The sequence below is a fragment of the Aythya ferina genome, assembly GCF_964211825.1.
Source record: "Aythya ferina genome assembly, chromosome: 14".
NCBI classification, from domain to species: Eukaryota; Metazoa; Chordata; class Aves; order Anseriformes; family Anatidae; genus Aythya; species Aythya ferina.
The window spans coordinates 819,765-837,982 of NC_140312.1; the positions used below are offsets into that span (position 1 = coordinate 819,765).

The 18,218-nt window shown below is 44.1% G+C and overlaps 1 long non-coding RNA gene across 1 annotated transcript in view; it reads left to right on the top strand.

The window, feature by feature from the left end:
- Positions 1-5,111: 5,111 nt before the first annotated feature.
- Positions 5,112-18,218, top strand: part of LOC311444546 — a 61,310-nt gene continuing 48,203 nt past the window's right edge. Inside the window, exon 1 of the long non-coding RNA XR_014697936.1 lies at positions 5,112-5,168. This is a non-coding gene — a long non-coding RNA (uncharacterized lncRNA). The remainder of the gene's footprint in view (positions 5,169-18,218) is intronic.

Below are 18,218 nucleotides of genomic sequence, written 5' to 3' on the forward strand. Positions count from 1 at the left end.
CTCATGACTACAATTTTTCAGACAAATCAACCTCAAGAAAGAGCACAGAGCGAGGCATTTCAGTCCAAGCAGCCGAGCTGTAAGCAGCTGGGAAGAGAGTAATGGTGGGAGACAGCGGGGAAAAGGTAAACCTGGCTCCCTCCGCACTGCTCTGTTTTTGTTGCTGTTTGTTTGTTTTTGTTATTTGTTTGTTTTCTGGCTGAAAGAGATAGATGAATGGCAGAAAACTGTTGCCTTTGCCTTTTGGGAGCGGGGTGAGCCCCCTCCTTTTCTCACTTCCATGGCTACCGTGCGGAGCGGCAGAGCTGCGCCTGCAGTGGGAACTGGGTCAGGGCATGCTGTCGCAGCTCTGAGTGCCACCTCCCAGTGTTTTACGTGTATCAAACGTGATATCCTGCTACCTTTCATTTCGCAGGCTCTTCGAGGTGTCTTAAATAACTGACATCTCCTAGACCTTGCCCTTGCTGTTCATTCTTCCCCTCTCCCCAGCAGCAAGTGCTCTTCGGCAGCACACGTGCCATGGAGGGGGGGGGGGGAAGCCTCAGCTCCTGCACTCCTTGCAAAAGTTGTTGAGCAGCAAAAGGCTTTTATGGGTTAAATACTGAAGTCTTCTGCAGGCAGTGCTGGAGCTGTATTTTCAAAGCAGCTCTTCTGTTCACGTGTCTGAAGTGATTTTGAGCTCTTGTGGAAACACAGCCACTTATGATGTGACCTTCAAGTGTGTAGGAAAGAATGAACATTCACAGACTCCAGAAGGTTCCTGCTGCTCCCAGCTATGAGTGGTAAGCTCTTAGCAAAACCTTGAGTAAGATCCAGATAGAATATAGCCTCTTATTTTGCAGCTGTTGTTAGCAACATCATCTGCACCAAAGCAATAGGAAAATGATGTAACTCGTCTCATCAGGCAGAGAGTAAGAAAAATTGCACCTGAAATCAGAGAGAGAATGAGATCCTGGTTTGCACATCTGAGCTTGGGATGGAACAAATACTCTTACTCTTTGGGTAATGTTTATGTTTTGTTATACTGAAACGAAATACCAACCACCTAGCCTAGTGATTGTCAGGCACATGCATTTGACATAAGTTAAATAGTAAATAACAAGTATTAAACCTGTCTGGCGTTAACACAACAACAAACATTAGTGAAATTGTGGTGGAGATTCAATCACAGAATTCAGTTATCGGCACACTACAGCCATACCCACCCCCTAAATACCTTCTGCCCTGTATTAATTCACCTGCTCCACATCGGCTGTCTCAAAACCTGACCCTCATTCTGTAGCCTTAACCTGAGGCCGTTCCGCGGGAAGTTAATAATGCTCTTGTGCAGGTACTGATGAAGTGTGATCCATCCTCTCTTAGCAGGCTCCTCTTTAACAATTAGCAGCGTTAACAACACTCTTAATATTATGTCAGCCGCACAGTCATTATTCACATTCAGTGCCTGGACTGTAATTGAAGCCATCTGTTTGACGCTTTCTCTTCTGTTCGAGCTTGCTGCTGGAGCTGCCATCTCCTGCTCCTTGCTGGGGAGCAGAGCCCTGAGCTATGAAAATGAGGTGCTGGCAGTGGCGTTCCTTGCTGGCTTCGTGCTGCTGGTCTCACACCCCCAGTGCTGCTTCCACATTACTTGGTATGTTATTGATCCCGGTGGCAGCACGCGGTTTCTGTAGAGCCGTGCTGGCTGCTCCCTTGGGCATGGTCAGGGGCCGTGTCCCCTCTGCTCCCAGACTGCAGCCCCCAGGGCACTGCCACCTTCCGAAGGGAAGGCTTACCCAAAGGTCTTGCTTTAGTGGGCTCGGGCATCCTGAGCTGTGACCACTGGGGCAAAGGAGCTCTGTGTCCTGCTTCAGCCCGTGACAGAGCTGCAAGACGAGAACAGGTCTCCTCAGCCACATCGGGGCAGGTTATTTTCCTGTTGCCTGGTTTTACCCAGTAATAAACCAGGACAGTCTGATTTCAGGAGACAAAAATACTTAATTCCACGAAACAAATCTAGAAAAACAAGCTATGCAGTGTATCGTCTTCATCCTCTGCTGTTTCTGATGTGCAGAGATTCTTTCCCTGAGCTGGGTGTGGTAACATCCCCTGACCCCAGTGATGCTTACACTGAACTCAGTCATTCTACTGGCCAAATAGGTGGAATTATACCTAATAATTTAATTTAGGCTTAAGTGCTAGCCTTTTATGACACAGGTGCTACTAAAGAGCATGGTTATATCGTAATTCAGGCAGACACACTCTCGCTGGTGTTAAACCTGCCAGGAGCCATGGAGATAATAGGGTACCCACACCAGCAAAGGCTCTAGCAAATCGTGCAAAACCAACCCAGCAACATGGGCAGGTCTCCAAGAGGAGTCCATATGGAGCCTGAGCTTTCCTCATCCACAAAGATAGCAAAATCTGAGCTAGCTAACTGAATGTGGCTCAGTGCAACTGTAGAAGACATAGTTGAGCCTCTGAAGATATAGATCCCTAAATCTCACTTTGATTTCTACCTATATCTTTGAATTCCCACCTATGCCTTTGAATCCTTCCTATATTCTAACTTATTGAAATCGCATTGTCACATTTTTATTTATATATTTTTCTGTGTTGTATGTTTATACACACTTTGTTGACAAGCAATTTAGCATTTAGGAGCATTTGAATCAAGCTTAAATACACTGAAGTTTCTGTAACAGACAACTGAACAGTTCCATATTCCCTGTCCTACAGAAGAGCATTGTAAACTTTGCTATCAAGACATAAAGCTTCAAGAATGCTGCTCAATAAACTGTGCCCACTAAAAGTGCACTTTCTTTTTTTCCTCGCCTTTTGGACTGTTTTAGACTCATGCTCAGCTGTTTCTTCACATGCTCGAGTGCAGGCGGTGGCGTTGCAGCAGCATGTAGGGCCATGCAGAACACGTTTCCTTGAATGAGTTGCACCACTGAAAACAAGGGTTTGTTTTACAAAGACTACATTTCTCAGACATATTTCTCAGATTTCTTCAGGCTGGAGGAAAGCACCTTCTCTTTCACAGGGACTGAAGAGCACAAACAGCTGATCAGAGAGCTGCTGGGGAAGCTGTTCTGTACGAAGCAGTCTGGCCTGGCTCGGTGCCCCGCTGCGTGCTGTGGGCAGGGAGCAGGCAGTGGCCTCCCTCGGTGGGTTGCTGCTGGCCGAGCCCCCACTGAGCAGCCCAGTGCAGACACGGCAAGCATGATCGCACCGCTCGGCATGGGCTTTACTTGCTATTCACTATCTGAAGCCAGTCTTGGAATGTGAATGACAAAAGGGTGCAGGCTCTCTCCTCTGAAACCCGTGTCTATGCCCCTCACTAAACTTTGTCTTTCCATCTTGCTGTTCAGAGATGCCAGTTATCACTGCCCCTCTGCTCCCTCCCCCCCCCACCGTCCCTCAATTTCAATTTATTTAATGAAGCAGGGATTTTTTTAATTTGATTTTCTGGCACTATTATTCAGAATTCCTTTTTTTTATTATTGAAGTGGTAGGTTGGATTTTGAACTCTTTCTTAGTGACAGCTTGCTTAGAAACAGCATCTAAATGGCACATAAAACGTTGACATTGCCAGAATCCATTTCCAGGGACTCAGTTTTGTATTTCCGTGTGGCTTCCTGCCAGCCCTGGGAGGCTGAACTCGGGAGCAGGCATTAAATCCAGGACTTTGCAGGGCAGCGCAGGGCGGTGCTGGGGTAGCTGCAAGCAGCTCCCCGAGCTGAACACGCTGCAGCAGGCAGGTGAGCAGAGCTGCTCCACCTCTCCCCGAGCACTGGGAGACATTTTGAGCTCCCTCCCTGCAATCAGAGCTGCACAGGGAGAAGTGAGGTGGTCTTCACTTGTGAAAGCCTTGTCTGCAGGTGTCCCAGTTTCTGTGTTCAGAGGAGAATCTTATACTGTTTTTTTTTGGCTGCTTGATTTTTTTTTTCTTTTTTTTTTTTTTTTTTTTTTTTTTTTTAATTTTTTTCAGAAGATTGCATTGGGGATTAAAGATGTGCTCTCCTTCCCTTCCCTTCCCTTCCCTTCCCTTCCCTTCCCTTCCCTTCCCTTCCCTTCCCTTCCCTTCCCTTCCCTTCCCTTCCCTTCCCTTCCCTTCCCTTCCCTTCCCTTCCCTTCCCTTCCCTTCCCTTCCCTTCCCTTCCCTTCCCAGCTTTGTAATTCTTCTATAAACTCCTAGATGTTGTCAGTTGGCATCTGGAAATCATTTTCCTTGTGCAGCTCTGTACGAACACAGCAAACACAACAGAAGTGCACGCAGCATCTGCCCACAATCTGGTGCTTCTATTCTCTCATTCAGAAATGAAATTTGCCCAGGTTAAATTTAAGCGACCAATTATCCCAGCTAGGATGTCACCTAGGCCACCTGAGGCATGGCTGCCAAGCGTTCCTGCAGCCGCCACGCGTGCCCCATGCCCCGGCTCCCCTGCCTGGGCTTCAGCGGGTGCGCGGAGGTGGGGCTGCGCCTGCACACACGATGCAGTTTGTTCTCTTTGGTTGCCTGAGCTTTGCTTTCTGTTTATTTTTGTCTCTCTTTTTCTTTAATTATTCTATTAGTACAACATTTTAAGTGTATTAACCAAAATAATGTCAAAGGATTTTTACTTCAGTATGTGTGCCAACAATAATCACTGCTAAGTCTTAAACAATTGTAATAAAATAAGTGTCTTGCTGCTAATGATACCTCATTTGTATTAAAGATGCTTTAGTAGAAGCAGTTTCTACAATTATTTCAACTAATGCTTATCTACTATGTCGGATTTTGAAATCAAAGTACATGCACGGAAAATTACAAGCTACTTGGCTTTACGCAGCAGTGGCACAATAACTCCAGAAGCCCAAGAGCATTGCTGGCTTTTGAAGATCATTTCAGAAGATTAGCCACCTGTAGTGGAAATTAGCAGTGTGAATTACAGACCCACGATCTGAATCCTCAGAGTGTGGCAACGGGTAGCAGCTTCAGCAGGAGCTTGACCCCCAAAGTGATGATTAGGTTGATCGACTAACAGCAGCCACCTGGCACCCCCGGCCAGCCAGGGGAGGGCAGGAGCCAGGGCCGCTCCCTCAGACAGGTATAAAAGGGTGTCACAGGCAAGGAGAGAGCTTTTGGGACCAAGGTGTGATCTCTGGGAACCTGTGACTTGTTAAAGCTGCCAGACTGAGGAAAGGTTTGTTTGAGTTTTCTTTCTTTTAAATTTTAACGCTGCTGTTTTGAAGAATTGTTTGGATGCTGGAACAAAATTGCCTTTGGATCAGTTCATGAGTATGCTTTTAAAAGACTTTTTTTTCCCAGCTCCATTAGAGAGCTTTCTGGGGAAGCTGTTACATCTTGGTGCTCCCTGAAGATGTTCTGAGAGCCCCTGGTACTGCATTGAGCTCTGGCAATGAGCAGATGAGATTATGATTCATGACTGCTGTCCTAAATGCATTGGAAAGTAATTAGCGGTGATGGGTAATTGGGATATATTTCAGCAAAGGGCCTCAAGAATTCTTCTTGAGCTTCAGGGTGAATGATCTGTGCAAAGCTGGATACTGGAGACTTTACTAACTCATTTAGCCTCATGACTAGTGCTTTGCTTTAGGTGCTGGTTACAAGCAACTGGCTGAGGAAAAAGTAGTTGGAGAAACACATTATACACAAAATATGTACATGGAGTACCTGAAATTTTATAGGGATGAAATGTGTCCCTATAATTCCTTTTTTCCTGTAAGCACAAGATGCAGTGATGCCAGGACCTTCCTAAGGATGCAAATGTGTCGTGGGAGGAACTTGTTTGAGTGACTGCTGAAAAGGGGCATTAGTGCTCAGTCATGTTCCCAGCTCAGGTTCACCAGCCAGAAGTCCCCACGTAGCTATAAGTACCTGGAAAATGTTAAGGATCTCCTGTAACCTCTAGAGCCTACCCCAGTCTGAACTGCTACCCAATTTCCTTATCTCATGTTATGGGCATACAGGTGGCAGGCAGCTAGTGTCACGGCTGAGCCCCAAGTGCTCTGTGCTGCATTTCTCTGTGCCACCCGATAAATCCTCACTGACTGCCTGCACGAGGCCTGAGTGTTGGGTATTGGCAGGAGCCTGTTTGATTTCAAGTCTCTGTTTTTAAGGGGAGTGGTAAGTGAATCTTTAGAAACCTCTTCTGAACCTGTTATTTTGCATTTTGTAAGTTTTGATCATATAGAGGGAAGAAGTCCCCTGTACTAGTCCTGACCCTGTGGCCCTGCAGTGAGGTGCTGGGGGTTACAGGAGCAATGGCACACAGTTCATGCAGATTTAATTCCTTCCTTAAACCAAAATGACAGCATGGTAAAAAGCATTTATGCCTCAGATTTTAGCACTGAAGTGTGGAGAAGGAAAAGCCACTAACAAGTAAACTTCAAGGAATAAATTAAAATATATGCAAACACAGATGCTGCTTCAGGAGAAATTTTTGAAAGTTACTTTTTTAAAACAAATGAGCAAATATATAAAACACTTGCAGCTTGGTGAAATTCAACAAGCTGTGAGGATTATCAGCGGGGCCATGAGAAATGTTCTTCAACAGTGATTAATGAGTAAAATACAACACCAAATGAAACGGTGGCCTTTAGAGAAATAGAACTTTTTTTTTTTTTTATTTGAAAATCGTATCAGTATGGAAAGCAGCTATAGTTTCAGACTATAAAATCTTACATTTAATATAGTCCTTAGTATCTCGGGTGAATGGTAGGGGTTGAATATGGCCTCAGAAAGGACAGCTATTGAGAGAGCGGTGGTGAGGAATTCAGTTTTTCCTTAACCCAAGTATGGTATCAAGGTTGTTGTATTTGCTGGGCTTTTACTTGCAAGCTTTTTTATTATTATTATTTGGAGGGGGGTATTTTTAAAACACTAATTAGAAAATTAAGAACACTCAACTCCCACACATCAATTTGTCATGTTCTGCTTTACCACAGTAATTTAAATAAAGAGGGATTTCAGAATTTCAGTGTGATACCCAGCCTAAAATACAGGCATCTATCTACAGCAGAAATGCATTATTTCATTAAAAATCCCCCATTGCAAATCAGAAACACAGCAAAGTATGCACAATAACTTGGTTACAAATAAATGCTACTTCTTACAGCTGCAATGAAGCAGGAGAGCTTTGTGTGGCCTCGACCTGTGCCTTGGGGCTGTCCCTGTCCCCAGCATCCAGGGCTGCGTGGTGCTGGGGGGAGGTGGTGGCTTCTCCTCCAGGGCTGAGCAGTTCAGTTTAGAGGGGAGGGAAGCGGAGCAGTGCCCCCCTCCCAGCATCTAGTCGCTGCTTGGCAGTGCTGAGGTGTGAAGGCGGGTCTGTCCTGAGCTTCCACCAAAAAACCCACAGCTTTCCTGCTTAGCGTGAGCGGCAGTACTGGCAGGTTCACTAATACAGGAACTGGTGGTGCTCCGTGAGCCTGTTACGCTTAGAGTATGCCTGCAGAGCAGAATGAGCAGCTGTGGTATTTTGTCTTAATTTGGCATTATCTGCCAAAGTGAAACTTGATTTTTTTGCTGAGATGAAGAAAACTTTTCAAATAAAAATTTTCTCTTGAGTGTATGTTCTTTTCTTTAAATCTAGCTATCTATCAACTTTGCAAGTAATATCAAAATTTGAATATAAAGAGGATTTTAATGACTTTCCTCTAATAAAGTGTACATAGAGATAACTGTATGCAATATAGGCTTTGTATGAGGGAAATGTTTCACAGCCAAATGTAGTTCGCTATTTGCTTAATCTCCATGTTTTATGTCAGAACCTTTAATTTAATTTTGCCATTAGCTTCTAAAATCTGCCATGTCTGAAAAGCCACGTATTAAGAAAGCCTTTTTAATGACATTATATACAATTTTTTTCTTTGTGATATTAATTCTGAAAAATGGAAATTAAAAAGTGGTGAATGTTATTTCAGTAAATTTACTGGAAGCAATTAAAGTACAAACACATTTTTGCAATTGCGGAGGGTAGCCGGTATTAGCAAACGTGTTTTTTTCCTCCAATGACTATATTTTCCCCCTTCAAGGAAAAGTTTAAAGTATCAACAGAAACGATGGTCTTTTTCACAGATTTTTCTCTATTTAATTGAGCATCGCATGTGTGCTTGCCTCTTTCAAAGTGTTAAATCTAATCCTCCAAGCCTGAAAATCTTTTGTAGGCATGAAGGTCATTAATTTTAATTAAATGGAACTTTTTTACACTTGCTAGAAAATGAGGATTAGTCTCAATGAGTTTCATTAAATAAACAGCAAATTACAATTTATAACTCATCTCTGAACAGATCTGAAACCCCCTCATCAGCTGCCTGTGAGCGGGGCAGCAGGGAGGGTGGCAGGGTGGAGCAGGGCTCAGCACACCCACAGGGTGCGGGTGTCCTATGGGTGCATGGCCCCTGCTGGGCTGCTCTGGGGCAGGCTTGGTGTTGGCCTGAAGAGGCACTGAGGTTGCAGCTTTCTGCTAGGGCATTCGCTTCAGCAGCACGTTCAGCATTTATTTACGCTTTGCATGTGCATGCTTCTTCCAGTTCCTGTATTAGCAAGCAATTCCCAGCTCTGAAGAGGTGACTCAGAAGTGAGCTGGATTTCCACTGCAAAGTAATGGAACTGAAGACTGAAGATCACAAATTTATTTTTTGAATAACGTAGTTGCACAGAGTGGTGATTGTACATAATGAAAACATCTTACACAAGTGGCTGAACACCCAAATATTATAAAGCAATGACTGGATGAAATGTGATTGCTATAAATAACTGTTGCACTGATTAATAGGAATGGAATAATTTTATTTTACAAGTATGGATGATATCCTTCCCGTTTTCTATTCCCATTGCCAGGCAGATTTTGTGATAGAATTATGAAATTGAACCTCTAAGCCATTCAGTCCAGTTTTAAACCCAGAGCAATAACAAGACATGCAGTCTTTCCCAGCATATCCAATGTTTAAATCAGGAAAAAAAAAAAAAGTATCTCCAAATACAACCATAAATAGAGTGAAAATTGGCTGATTTTTTTTTTTTTTTTTTTTTAGACTTTTGTTTTCCTACTCTGTCAGTTCATATTCCACCTTCTGGTTTGCTCATTCTTGGTGTGCTTCAGGACAACTATAACAGAGAATTTCTTAAAGAATCTTGTGCAGTTTGAGCTGCTAAGATCTGTAGATTTCAGCTGGTACCAAGCTGCTGTTCTGAAATATTAGCTGAATACTTGCCCATAAAGGAAGAACTAGGCTGTGTTTAACATGACAGGATGTATGTACACCCTGCAGAAAAATGTTCAGGGGGCTGATTTAACTCCCAAGTGATACTGCCAGTCCGCTTTGGTAATGTTTCCACATGAAGTACCTGTGGTCATGTTGGATCCCTGCGGCAGAAGAGGAGACTGCTTTACTGCAGGGTCCTGCTGTGGGTGTATGCCTGTGTACAGCACCGAGGTGTCTAAATGAACCCATTGGGAAAGGTGTCTAATTGTCCTGAAGGTATTACAGCTTGTAACTATTTGCTTAAAGAAACCAAAATCCAAACCAAACCTGTGCCCTCCCCTTCCAGACTGCATCCCATCAGGGCAGCCAGCCCATGAGAACTGCTGCAGCTCCACAGCTGGGTAGCTCAGCCTGGCTGTCTTCTGTGCATGCTGGAAAGCTCCACTGCACACTTGTCCGCATTTTGAATCACTCCCTTCAGACTTGTACATATGCTTTTTTTTTCCAGATGCCAGGATGTATCTTATGGACTAACTACTCACTTAAAATGTAGCTGCAAATACACTGGGGAGGCTCACAGTCCTACACGCAGTGTTAAATTTGGTACATTGGACCCGCAGTAACAAGCTGTGTGTTGTCCTGTTGTACTGAGGATAAACTGTGGTCTTCCACTGCTGTAGCTCTGCATCTTTTCAGTCATTCTGATGCTCTCGTAGTCTGGCTAATGCATCCATTTCTCCTTTCGGCTGAGGTTTTTGATGGCTGTGAAAATCAAAGCATTTGAATATCTGAGATTGGATTAGCACCACAGAAGCTGCTCTTCCAGGAATGTCTGCATCTCAGCTGCCAACTCTCCTTTTACTGCAGACTGACAGGATAGCTGCTCAAAGCGTTTCCTTTTCACTTCTTGTTTGGCATGTCTGATTTAATTAATAATGTAGTGAACTGCATGCAGGATCTTTCTCAATGGGAATTCTGAAATATACTTTGTGTGAAAAGCTCTTTCAGAGCAGTATGTAAGAAATGGTTGCTCTTTCTGGACAGCATGAAGGTGTGTGGCAAGTATTTTTGCTAAAATGGGGAAAAAAAAAAAAAACACCAAAAAACAACAACAACACTGAAAACAGCCTCAGTGTAGAGTCTGTTGCTTTTATTTCAGCCTCTTTGGGTTTGAAAAATGGCTGCTGTTTAGCATGTTTCCAGGCAAAGTCTGATATTACCTTTAAATAAGCAAACGGGTGCAACTTAAACAGCTCAATGTCATCCTGGAGTTTTTTTTTTTTTTTAGTAATGATGCTGCTATTCCTGGCAAATAAATAGACCCCTCAGCTCCTTTGCTGTGGGCAACATTGGAGTCAACATCTGTAATTCTGCTCCCCTCCTCTGGTGTCATTTCTGAATCGCTGAACTCGTGACCAGCAAAGGCAGGCTTGTATCAGCAGCTTGATATTTATATCTTGGCAGGGAGCTGGTGTTTGCTGGTATCATTTGTCTCTGAAGAACAATATCTGTAGTACATGAGAGTACATTTTCTACCCTTCTCCCTCGCCCCCATTACTGATGTCACCTGAGGCTGGCCATCTCCCAGCCATGCTTCTTTTCATAGCACTGTCTATTTGTACCATTTTTCTCAAGATGGGGAAAAAAATCAGCATGGCATCTCAGCCTTCTCAGCTGAAGAAAAAAGGGCCTCCTGCAGTTGCTGGGCAAACCTGCCCACGTTCCTTGGGTGGGGGCAGAGGGGCCAGCTGCCCTGTGGGGACAGTGCTACCCCCATGGGACGGCTGTACTGGCATGCTGATCCGGGGTCTTTGGTCACTTGGCTTATTTCTATTCCATGAAGAGTGATGTGCTTTTCTAGCTGGGTGAGTGCTCAGCTGGGCTGAAATGGGGAGATTCCCCTCTTGTAGGAGGGCTGCCCCAGAGGCATGGCACAGGGGGCACAGCCACACGCAGGTTTAGGTAGAGTTACATCCAATTATATTGCTTATTTTTAGTTTTTCTTTAACTTGTCCTACCATACTGCTAATTTGCTGTATTAGGTCTTTGTCCACCACAAATAAGAAAGCAATTGTTCAGTCAGTAAATACCACATTTAAGAAATACATGTTTGTTTCTCTTGAGCTGAAATAATAAATTATGTTGTAAAACATAAAAGCTCCTTAGAAGCAAGAAAAAAATGCACGCTTGCAGGGTGGCACCTGCTGGTGTGGTAGCTCTGCAGCTCTGAGGTAGCTGGCCTCCCCCTCCTGCTCCCACATGTTTGATTAAATGGGTTCAACGGAAGGGAAAACAAAGCTTTGGGGGGGCAAATGAATAAATGTGGTAAGAGTTATCTTCTCTGCAAAGGTAGAACAAAGACATCAAAAGAGGTGAAAACCAGAGCTGCCCTCTAAGCTGTACAAGGTAAACGTGTGCATGGAAGGTGATGCGAGTGCTCCGAGCACTGCTCCGTGTGTCTGCCTGCCCGATGCGTGCATCCAGCTCAGCGGCAGCACGCGCTGCAAGCGTCTCCCTGCCTTGTCTGTCTAGCCTGTCATGGGTCTCCTGTCAGCAGCGTGTTGTCCCAGGCCTGAGCTGAATTAAACGTCGAACTAGTAGGAGTAAATTCACTACATGCTTGTCTGCACAAACTGGGTGTAATTTAACAGGGACGCCTCAGTGCCTTTCAAAGTGGCATCTCACTTAGTCAGAAAAAAATGGAATAGATAGCAAGCCAGAGGTCTGCAGCAGTATGTCACAGTATTTTATAGAGCCACAGAAAACTGTAAAACCAAACTGAAAAACTCTGACAGCCAGAAGAAATGGACAGCCCCGAGCAGCTTTTTTTGTCTATGTGATTCAGTGTGCTGCCTCTAAAAACACATTCTTTCTGGAGTTTATATGGCTGCCATAAGGCACAATTGTGTTCAGCTAGAACAGCAAAGAATTTTCATCCTGTGAGTTTACTTGTTTTGTTTTGGAGTAGGCACTGCACAAGTGCATGAATTCCTGCATGCTTGGCTTACGTTCACCATTACCCTAGGGCACTTCTCACTGTGTGCTGCACACAGCTGTGGAGCAGTGTTGTGAGTCCTGTGAAGGTAAAATAATTTTAAAGGCACCACTAGAAAGGTTAGAAAGTTGAAAGTAAATTAAAAAGAACTCTTCTTCAAGCATTACTTTTTTTTTTTTTTTTTTTTTTTAATGTAGAAAATAAGCCTACACATGGTTTTTGCCTGAGAAGGACCGAAGTTTCCTTGCTGGGTTGAGCTTCCTGGGGGCAGCATTTCCATCAGGAGCTGCCTGAGTTGGGCAGGAGCTGGGACTTGGAAAGTGTGGGGAGGACGACAGAAATCGGGGTATGGCAGATGAAAGCCAATTTGGCTTGAGTTTGTAGCAAGTCATGCTGGCAAGAAGTGAGGGAAACCATGAAACCATCCATGTTTTAATTTTGAAATAATTAAGTCATTAATCAGCCTAAAAGTTTTAGCATTTAGCTACGGAAAAGTGAATGCAGAAATCTAGGTACAGTCTTACCAGTGTTGTTTGAAGAGGGATTATGGATTTTTGGCCTCTTAAAAATGCATCTAAATTTGGGCAGATTCATTCTTGGCATGACTCTATTAACTTACAAGTGTTATTATCAAGAGTACCAAAATGCCAGCAAGCTGTGTATTACAATGAAGCCAGGGATGTACAACAAAAATGATTAAGGAGCTTGAAAAACTTAGAAGGAAAGATTAAAAGAACAAAATGTTTCAATTGGATAAAGAGCAACTAAGAGTGGCTGTGATAATCAGCTACTGCTGTGTGAAGGGTACAAGTGCCAAGAAGAGAACATAATTTTAAAATGGATTCAGCTACAAGTAACAGGATAAACTATATGGCACGGATGAGAGGTTTCTTTTTTCTTCTAACATTCAGAGCTGTTAGACTGGAGAGATGCTCCCAGATGTTTGTCTCTGGCTAGGTCACCCCTTTTAGGCACCAGAGTTTGGTTTCTTTCCCTTGCCCTTTCTATGAAGTCCAGCTAGGTTGGGAAAGCATACTCGTTTTCAAGAGTGCCTAGCTCTGTAACAAATTGCATTGGAAATGCAGTTTGCAAGGAGGATGTAGACTCCATTAGGCAGTGTGGCACCTCAGGTATGTGTGGTGTTGGCAGATCCCTGAGGAAAATGGGTGGCAGTCTCTGAGGACCCCAAGTGCAATAGGCTTCAATGGGAATGAGGATGCTGAGATGCAAAGCTACCTGTGAGGAAAATACTTAGAAGTGAATACCCAGGCAGCTGACAATGCCTGCATGGGCACTAGGCACTTAATGCCAACATCCAGGTGCTGCTGTCATTAAGTTCCTGTTCGGTTTCATGTCATTCAGAGATTGCCTTGGCATAAATCCCAATCTGAGAAGTTTGCACTGATAAGTGTGTCAATACCAACTAAAACCTCTCTCAAATACGTGGTAAGAATGTGCTGGAGGTGGAGTCAGTGGCTTTGACCAAGCTGCTTGTACTTTGAGATAAGATACGTTTGCACATTTTTCTTTATTTCTGTAAGTCACATTCTGCTTGGATCTAGCTCTTCTCCCCAATAACCTGCTTGGTCTGGAGCCTTGTGTAAGTGTTGGTACAAAGGGCTGGATTCCTGTTTTATTTTGTGCCATACCCTGCTTTTCTACTGATACTTTAACAGCAAACATAGTGATGGTTTTATGAAGGAATGTTCTTTTACCCTGTGTTTTGTTGTTCTGGTACTAACTCAGACTGCTACTTTACGCAGGCAGCTGTTGAGCTGAACAGTGTTTCAAGAACCTGCAACTAGCTGCTTTGTTCTCTAACATTAAAACAAAAATCTCATCTCAGAACACTATTGTGATGTAGGACAGTGGTGATTCATTGAAAATTGCCAAGTTGGACTAAATATCTATTGCTGCTGATATACAGAAGTCGCTATAAACTACCAGAGTGTAGGGCAGAGGCATGTTATATGGCATGTGAGAAATGGCACGAGTTCTCTGGTAGAAATCTATTAAACTCTTTGGGGAGAAAAATACCTGCAATGCTCATAAATACCAATCAGTCTGACTTCATGGTTTACCCGTACCAATACCAGATATATTCTACATACCTCATGTAAAATCTCAGGAAATCTGCCTATTGGTAGGGTGGAAATGATTTTACTGGAAGATAGGAAATCAGGATTGTAATGAAACTCGGGGTATTAGTTGACTGGCTTTCACTTGGGCATTGCCTGCTCTGGCAATGAGATACTGATGGTATTTTAACAAAGGTTTTTAATAAAAGGTGCCATAGCTAGGCTGGGATAAGCCTGGTACCTCTGCAGAGAGTGGGGTAAAAGCCATTTGTTTGTCTCTGTATGACAATAAAGCACTTTAATTCCAGCAACCAAGGAGGTAATGCTGTTTGACAAATAAGCTTTTATTGCTTAGTATTTGTTCAAAGCACTCTTGAAAAATGTCTTTGATAGACTGCTAGTAGAGAGCCTTCCAAGTATTGCTTTGAAATAAGATGTGGGAGGGAGAACTTGTGTGGAATTATAGCTCTTAGGGAAATCTTCTGTAAATACCTGTTATACGGCACAACCTGATCTATCCCATGGACGCACAGCTTGTCTGTCAAACACTTTTCAGCTACAAGAAGTCTGACAGGAATATTCTGGGAGCTTCCAAAAGCCTCCAAATAGGTGATAAACTCTCCTGGAGGCAGGGAAATCTCTTAAGGCTTCTCTAAAGATGCTGTACCAGTGGCCTCTGGGACACTCCTGCTGTTAACTGGAACTTTGGAAGAGGATGTGTCTGTATCTGAAGCCAGCTGAATTGAGTGCAGCCGTGCAGGACCCTGACAAGGCTTTGCTCACTGCTGTGACACTGAGCCGCAGCGCTGCCTCCTGCTCCTCCTGCTGCTCGTGTGTGCGGCCGTCCTGGCAAGGCCCTGCATCTCCAAAGCCTGTGTGCTCACAGCCACTTCCCGACAGTTTCTGAAACACCGTGCTGACAAACTGCCAGGTGTGACCACTGGCTCTCTCCTTTCCTACTTCCCAGGCACACGAAGCCATGTTTCACTGGCCTGCCAGCCGCTCTCTGCAGCAGGGGACCAGATGAAGCAGCCTTGCAAGCTTGTTCAGGCCATCTGGCTGCCAACTGGTGCTCAGGGGAATGAGTATACATGTTGGGAACCTGAATGCTGATGGCAGGAGTTCCTTCTAAAAACCTGCAAGTTACCAACTCAAGTCCTTCCCCATATTACAAGCAGGATGTGTTTCCTAGCTTGTTTCCATAATGAAGTTTCATGTGTATGCAGAAGGAAATGTTGCAGCTGGTGTCATCTGGCTAGTAATCAGCTTTTATTTAGGGTAAGAATAATATTGCAATGATTTCAGTATATCCTTTTAAAACAAATGCAACTCTAAGGAAACTGACTTTCCAATAATGAAAGCTTTTGCTGTGCTCCTAATTATCCCAGCAGCAATGTTGCGTATACCAGTTTCCTCTACTGGTCATTTCTTATTTGCAGTAAATTCTTGCAAAGATGAGATGTCTTGTCTTGCACAAAAATCTGCTCAGTACTACTCATCTTGTGCTATCCTTAACTAATAAGTAATTGAATTCTCATTCCACAAAAGCTGTCGCCAACCTATTGAAAAATAGTTCAGTGTTCATTCAGAGCCAAGACAATTACCTGTATCTTTATGTTGCATTAAGTGTAGTGGTCAATAAAGCTGATTTGTTTATTGTACTGTTTTTTCCCTGTCATTTTGGAGTGGTCTGCATAGGGCAAACCTCACAAATGATGCTAGTGGCTGACAACTGCATCATACTGACCAAAGGCTAAATGAGTTTGAGATCACATTAGGTATGTTCATAGCTTTGGTAAGGATTGTTGCAGATGGCTGTTCCACCAGTTTCATTCAGCAGCATGCACAGCCATGCACTGCTGCTGGCCACGCTTTCCTGCTCCTTTGCCTTAAAGGAAGGTTTCTACAAATCCATATGATGATATCTGGTACTTCTGTCTTAAGTACCCAGATCAAGTGGCCTTACCAACATGCCCAGGTGAAAAGAGGCTTTTATTTCATATAGCTTATAAATCCTCTGAGGGAATGATTGCTGTATTCATGTTCAGAGCTTATGACACCTCTTCATGGCTTCAGTATGCTCCAATTCACGCAGACAAGCAAGAGACTGAGTTTTTGCAGTCCATTGTTGGTCAAGAGATCCTCATGTGTGAGCTGGAGACTCGGGTCATTCAGGCTTCTTTCAAACCCATTTCTGTGCGTGCTATGTGGAAGCTGTCATTGAACCAGAAGTAGCTGCAGCTTTTGCTGACCCTTCAGCTTGTCATGCACCTGAGAGCTTTGGGTTGGCATCTGAAGGATGTGTGAAGCCTTCAGATACATTAGCCTAATGAGCTCCCCACGTCTGGGAGGTGCTTCAAACTGAGCACAGACTGGAGTTACACGTGTCTGCTGGCAGAGATGATTTTTGTGAGCCAGCCATAAGCTGTGCAAGCGATTTCTTGCCATTCCTCATGTTTTGGACCTTACTAGTAAGCAGAGCACTGTACTGTTTTCTGTAGATATACACTCCCCCTGTCCCTGAGGGCTGCCTGTGAGGGCATTCCCTGCTTATGAGGGGTTTAAATTCTTTCACTCACTACATGTAAGCCTGGCTGCGTTGCTTAGTGCTCGGGAAGTGAGTGCTAGGTGAAGCGAAGAAGTCTGCAGTGAGAGTGCGGGGAGCCTGCTCTGGCACGTCTAATTATTGTGCCTGCCACAAAGTTTACTGAATTTTGGCCTCCAGGGTCAGGGATCTTAAATAAAATCTTCAGACCTGGAGGGATAAACGTGTTCTGTAATGCCATAATCAGTTTGGAGAATGAGCTTGTGCTGCAGCTTCAAATTAGGTCTTCAAATGGAGGTGCTGTTAATAGGATTTTACGTGTGCTGTGAAATTTCTGAACCTATCTGCGCTGTTGTTTGACATGCAAAGTGCGATGTTGTCTTTTTATTAGCAGTGCTGCATGTCTGACGTATCTCCCTGCTAGTGCTGTGGATAGACATCTTAAAAGCAAATTGTAATAGAAATTCTGAGCAGGATGAGATGAGAATTAGCTGCCTGTCTAGTGCTTTTCTGTTTATCTCCAAATGTCAGCACTCTGTGCTGAAAGTTTTGATAGGAAGGCATCTGTTGTTCCAGGCTAGAGAATTAGCAAATGAGAGAATTAGGGTGTGAGGAGAGTGAGGGCTAATTGAATCACGCTGCAATGACAATAGTTCTGGAATGTGCTCATGGCAGGTCAAAAGAAGCAACGAGGTGAGGTGCAGCAGGAATGACTCATGCTGATTTGCAGAAAAGCCCTTTACGGAGAGCCTTGTATTACCAAACGCCTGAGGCGGTGGCTGAAGATGGTGCTCACTGGGAGGGGGGGGAGGTAGACAGGAGACAGCATCTTGCTAACACACCTGAGGACGTGAGCTCACACCCATCTTCTGGCCTTGAACTCAGTGACCCAGCAGTAAGTGGATGTTTGAGTAAGGAGGTGATGGGAGTGCATCCCCGTGACTCCGCTAATTTGTGTGAGGCCCTGGGGCCTCCATGTCTCCTGATGGACCATTGATCCCAACAGAGCCTTGCCAGTGGTGATACTGCGAGCAGTGATGGCCCACGGGAACATTTTCTGACACATCTGTGGGCCAGACAGGGATACTTTTCCTGTGCTGCTCAGAATACCATCGCTGAAATCAGAGAGCTTTTCCCAATGTCTCATTTAACAGTAATGAAGGCTGCCAGACCCAAGAAGGTGGGCTAGGGAACTAACCACACAAGACCAAGTTGGAACTGGTTGTGTAGAAGCTGAAACATTTGTCTAAAAATGGTTATTGCTGTTAAACACTTCATGGGATGAAATTCAGCAAGATCCTGTTCTCGTATGAGCTATCATCTAACTGCTCATGTCTGTCTTTTTTTTTTTTTGGAATAGCTTCCACCTTCTTTGATTAAAGGACTTGACCCACACGGCATCAGTTGC